Source organism: Oryctolagus cuniculus, chromosome 15, assembly GCF_051225735.1.
Source record: "Oryctolagus cuniculus isolate XC-2025 breed Fujian yellow rabbit chromosome 15, ASM5122573v1, whole genome shotgun sequence".
Taxonomy (NCBI): Eukaryota; Metazoa; Chordata; class Mammalia; order Lagomorpha; family Leporidae; genus Oryctolagus; species Oryctolagus cuniculus.
In genome coordinates this window covers 70,731,085-70,737,084 of record NC_142881.1, presented here as the reverse complement: position 1 = coordinate 70,737,084, position 6,000 = coordinate 70,731,085, and the positions used below count along the sequence as shown (strand labels likewise).

Here is a 6,000-nt window from a genome sequence, read left to right as displayed (position 1 = left end):
GATCACCATGCTCCTAAATGTATATATGAAATACATGCAATTTGTATATAATATTTGTATATTAAACTCGTTGCTGTAGGCCAGCCTTACTCTGATACTCAAGCCAGAAAAGAACACAAGAAAGGATAGGTGAAAATCTCTGATGAACATAGATGGAAAATTTTTAACATACTGCCAAATCAAAACTGACAGCAATCAAAAAGATCCATCATGGTCAAGTGGTCATAGTTCAAGGATGCCTATATGTGGATGCCAGGGCCACAGGTGGTGGCCTAGCCTACTGCACCCAGAACCGGCCCCTATTTATCGTTTTTTAAAAAAGATTTATGTATTGGAAAGACAGCGTTACAGAGAGCGACGCTTGGAAAGGATGTCCCCTACAGATAGTGACCAGGCCAAGACGGGGCTGGCCGGGCCTCCACCTGCGCTTGGCGATCCCCGGGCCCTCTCCCTCCCTCGGGCTGGGCGGAGCTGCCGCCCAGGTCCGCCCCTGCTGGTCCCGCGTCCACCACACTAGTAGCGCAGCCGGCCGCGACGCCAAGAACACAGCTGCAGCGATGGCGATGGCGATGATGGCAGGCAACGCGGCCTACTTCCAGAGGGGCAGTCTGTTCTGGTTCGCGGTCATCATGCTCTCCTTAGGCTACTGCACGGTAGGGGCCTCGGAGTTGGGACAACCGCCTGGAGCAAGCGCTCCTCTCATCCAGAGGTCCGCCTCCACTTGGAGGAGAGCCCGCGCAGGCGCAGTTCCAGCTCTTCCGCCCCGGAAGGAAGCGCTGGCGCAAGCGCAAGCAAAGGCTTTTGGTAGGTGTTCCTGGCCCTGCGAAACCGGTTGGCCTGGCCGTCCTCACGTGGGGGCGGGCACGACTCCCCACCTGACCACTGAGAGCCATGGTACTGGCAAACAGGATGGCCGGAAGGGATGCTACCGCCTATTGCGTACCGCCCGACCACCTTTGCCCTCGCTGGTCATGGGGCTGGGGCTGGGATACTTTGCGGTGAGGCAAAAGGCGCGAGCGCGGACACTTGTGTTTTGGCCCTCCGGGCTGTCATAGCGCGAGGGGCGCCGTGGGAACGGCGTCGGTACGCATGCGCGCCTGGCGGTTGCCTAGGTTACGAAGCCAGTGGACGCTAAGCCGGGTTTTAGAAGGTTTAGAGTGTTTGAAGCAGGGGGAGTTGCTTGGAAAACAGCGGATAAAGCCAAGGGATGGCTAGGATTTCACTGGTGAGCAAGAACCGGTGTGACAGCAGGAGGACAGCTCTACTGCGGGGAGGAGTGACTTTCGTCTCACTTCCAGGATAACGAACGGGAAAGAAGCCCGGAAACCGGTTGGGGGTAAATCGGTATCATGTAGGAGGAAGGCGAAGCTAGTTTGGATCTTTCCCGGGAGATCCTGGAACCTGGACGGGTGTCATTTCCACAGCGGCGTCGCTCTGACCACCTCCGCCCTCCTTTCGCCGTGTGCAGGATGGAGGCGTGGGACTCTAGTTTTCCCGAGTGCCCTTTCTGTGCCAGGATCCCGCGACCCTGTTCGAACACACAAGCTGGGAAACTGAAGATTCGAGTTGGGATTTAGTGGAACTGGCAGATGCCAGCCCCTCTCCACCGCGTGGTTAGGAGGCCGCAGTGATATGTTGTACTTTATTGGAATATTGACTTTAAACAGCATCCTGGGAGAAGTAGTGTTGCCTTTGGTGCAGATCTAAGTGGAGCACTAAACTTTGGAGGGGTTGACAGTGATTCACAGAAAGGCTTGTAACAGAGCCTGAGGAGGAGTTGGTAAGGTCACCACAAAAGCCTTACATGAACGAGGAGTTGCTGTTAAACCTTCGCGAGCCTGATTTTCCGTGTATGTCTGCGTGGTGTGCAAGAGTGGAAGAGCATGATTCTAACTGCGAGATTGAGCCCAAGCCACCGTTTGCAGGACAGAAGCTGGCCAAAGCACGCAGACTCCTACAAGTCTAGGAAATAATGTTTGGGGTGGAATTCATGAAAATCGGATCCGTTCCGCCAGTGCACGGAGCCTGATCATCACCTCGTTTCTTTGTGGCACACATCCATTGGAGCTGCTTTTTAGAAATAGAGGATGGAGATTCAGGTGCCCTCCTTCAGACCCTGTTTCCCCGGTAGTTAGTTTGGTAGAATCGGTGTTCTTTCCTACCTGCTCGTCTTTCAGGTGCCCTAATGGTTTCTTTGTGCCTCTGGTTCTCTTTCAGTGGGTTGTCCTCTGGCCACACAGCATCCCTTATGAGAGCCTTGGGCTCCTGGGCTCGTTCACTCAGTCCCTGGTGGACCATCATCACACCCTCCTGCACAACAGGTAAGGTGACCTGCAAAAACAACACGCTGGTCTCACTGGAGACCTTGAAGGCCTGCAGTTGCCTTTAGGTATTGAAAATGGATCTAGTTCACGTTTAGGAATCTTTCCAGATTTCTGTTAGATTTTATCATTAGAAATCCCCCTTAAACTAGACTGTTCCCTGCTGCCACTTTAACTGCAGGTGAAACTTCAAGCAGATGCATAGGTAATCCTAGTCACTCTGAGATGTCAGGAAGTCCAGCTGTTAAAGCCATAAGCTTTGTTCTAAATCAGATCATCCGATCATCGAGCAGGGGCTGAGGAGCCTGGCTTAGCGAACAGGGTGCAGCTGGTGCCTTCTCTCTCGTTCTTTTTTCCCTTGTTCCCCAGCAACAGCTGCCTTTGGACCCCTTGGAATGGTGGGAATAGTTAGGGCATGGAGGACATAGTCTTCAGTGGGTGCTGCCTGGGGACCAGGCGTCTGGGAGCTGGGTATGCTGCAGACACAGTGCTGACTGTTTGTCTCTGGGAGGTCCTCAGAGGGATCCTCCTGTGCAGTTCTCTATGGCTGCTGCACGTGCCTCCTCCAGCCTGCCTCTTGCAGTTCCATCCTTGGCATTTGTGTTTAGGGGAAATCATCCTCTTAGTGAGGTTACCTTTGTGTTGGGCCTCCAGGTCAGATTACCATTTAACCCTCCCAATCCCCCATATCAAGTGCCCTCCTGCAAGACCTGCAAGGCTCACAGTAAGCAGCCTCCAGTTCTCCCCGCGGGACCTTCTGCAAGTGGGGTCCTCAGGGAAGTCCTGTTCCTTTGCTCTCCCTCCGTGCAGGCTGAACCCATCTCTATGCTTTGGAGTGACACAGTCGCCCTTTGCCAGAGTGCAAGGGGATTTCCAGGTGGCTTTGTTGAAACTGTTCTCTGGGCTTGAGACTGTGGTAGGAAATGCCCAAGTGTTCTGAGACTCCTTCCCAGTGGCCTCTTGGGCCTCCCTGAGGTCTTAGCCGAGGATGTTTGGCCCAGCCCCACAGCTTGACAGCTCTTGTGACTGGCATTTGGAGCCTCTAATGAAAACCAAAAGACTGTGTTGTGTTGTACACTTCTTTGAAGGGAGAAGGAGAACAAGCCCAGGGAGGTTGCGTCTCTCTTACTGTGTTCCTAAAACCAGTCCTTTAAGGATCTAACGTGTTAGAATGTGCCATAGCTCACTATCAATCAGAATTAATACTCCTTTTGATTTGTGAGATCAATGAAAGAGTAAATAAATTTGAATGCATGAATACATGAAGACATGGTATAAATTTGGAGCTTCCCAAATCCTACTGCCCAGGAATAACTACTTGTAATATTTTGTTGAGTTCCCTTTTGTTTTAATCCATACCTGGTAATTTTTAATTCAGTCATCATCCTGTAGGAAAGAGTACTTTGTGCTGTATGTAGATACAGAACTGACCTTGGAGGTGGCAGGAAACTAACATTTACTAAGCACCTTCCATGTGCCAGTCCCTAAACAGGAGCTCACGGACACAATCAGGTTATAAAATAATCTCTTAAATCCCATGTTTTAAAAATACATACCTTTCTGAATTTCTTTTAACCAGAGATACGATTGGACTATATGTTTAACTTATGAGGGAAGGTGACATGCCAGGTGGCCCTGGCCAGGGGAAAGGGCCTGTGGGACGTACGAGCAACTACCCTACAGGACATCCAGTTACCACCTGACAGGAGATGGAAACAGCACGGGGTAAGCGCAGGACCCGGGCCACTCTCTGCATCTGGGTGTCTTCCTGCCAAAGAGAGAAACCATGAAGTAATGACGGTGGATGTGGGAGTCTTAGAGGCTGGATATAGAGCCAAAGGGAGTCCTGCAAAGAAAAAGGTCAGCAGGCCAGCTCGGTCAATGTCAGGAGAGGGGCTACCTGGCCAGAGGCGCGCCTCTCCAACAGCTGATGATGGGCCATGCAGGCGACCCCTGTATCTCACCACCATCTTACACTGTTGAATTTGCCACCTCCTTAGGCTACCCACAAGCCTCTAGAAACACTAAGCTGAGCTCAAAGGCTTGCACTCGTCCTGGTAGAGCCTTCCTGATCACCCAGGGGCCGACCCAGGCCAGAACGTGAGCAATGTCCCCTGTCCCACAGCTGTGTCAACTCTGGGACCCTGAGACTGATTTGGGGGGAAAAATGAAAGCAATAGACATTTTCACACCAGCTCAAGACGGCTCAGAAATGCCATCACCCATTGCTGAAGGAAGGATCCAGACACAGGCAGGCTCAGAGGTCTCAGACCTGAGATTCAGATGGATAAGGCAGCCACAGCCCCTCAACCCATGCAGGGTTCACTTTAAGCTAAGACTCCAGAGTAAGATTTTATAGGAAAAAAAGGACTCCTCTGGACACATGGTTGGAAAGCCAGAGTCCTAATTCATTAAGAATCATTTTAAGTCAAGTCTAGAGGCCAAGAGAGAAGCATCAGGATGGGTGTCGAACCCAAGCCTGTGAATGCCAGATCTGTTTCTCCTCTACTACTTTTCTGAAGAAACCAGGAGCAGACAGGGAGCCAAGAGAGAAGGTGGAATTGCACTGCCCACCTGAGGCTTCCAGGCAAGAGCATCTAAGAGAGGGTGTCGCATCCTACTCACCCACCACTATTTAGCAGAAATAGCAGAGCTATTTCTCCAATATCCTCCCTTGGCCACCCACTGGTACTGCTCACTTGCTCCTGGCTTTGGATATTCTTGGTGGCATCTCCTTGCATAATGATAAATGTACAATGTCACATTTCCCAGACTGGTGAAGAAAGGTTGTTTTAAAAAATATTTATTTTTCTGTATTTGAAAAGCAGATATACAACAGAGGCAGAGACAGAGACAGTCTTCCATCCACTGGCTCATCCCCAAATGGAAGCAATGACTGGTGCTGAGCCAGGCTGAAGCCAAGAGCCAGGAGCTTCTTGTGGGTCTCCCACAAGGATGCAGTTGCCCTCCTCTGGTGTTTTCCCAGGCATTTTAGCAGGGAGCAGGATCAGAAGTGGAACAGCTAGGACTCAAACTCAGGGTCCACTCCAGTACACCGTAGGGTGGGAAGATCCTGGGGATGGGTGGCCGTAGCCAAGTCTTCTCAGCAACCACTTTCTACTGGAGGACCAGGAGCTGAGCTCCGGGGTTGCCCCACAGATGTCCATGGCTGATGCTTTGATAGGGCTCAGTGTGACTTTGGGACATTGTAGGAAGGGCATGCAAAGAGGATGATGTGCCCCCTACCCCCACCCAGACTCTCCTGTGGGTCTGGATCACACAGTCTCTGTTGAGGAAACCATCAGCATGTCTGTGGCTGCTGTGAATCCACTGTGGTGGCGATTGGACAACCAGGCTCACCAAGCTAAGAGGGACCTCGGTGGAGATGGAGAACTTAAAAATACCTTCGAAATGTCCTCTAGGAGTTGATTTTGACCACATCTCACCTGAGTCAGGTACACTAAGGTACACTTTGTCCACCAAGAAATTCTGCAGTACAACCACCCTGCCAGCAGAATTCACAGAGGAACATGCAAAGACCTTAAAGGGGAGGCACAGAGCTGAACAGGGACTGCCCCAACCCCTTAGCAGGCTCCCCATTGCAGCTGCCCGGACACACGTCACCCTGCTGTTCCTGATTCTGGCTCCCTGCTGGAAGTATTGCACTGTGCCGCACTGC

General features: G+C 51.5%; 1 non-coding gene across 1 annotated transcript in view; it reads left to right on the top strand.

Moving 5' to 3' along the window:
- Nucleotides 1-515: 515 nt before the first annotated feature.
- Nucleotides 516-6,000, top strand: part of LOC103347245 (uncharacterized) — a 34,480-nt gene continuing 28,995 nt past the window's right edge. Inside the window, exons 1-2 of the transcript XR_016221032.1 lie at nt 516-653; nt 2,218-2,321. This is a non-coding gene — a transcript (uncharacterized LOC103347245). The remainder of the gene's footprint in view (nt 654-2,217; nt 2,322-6,000) is intronic.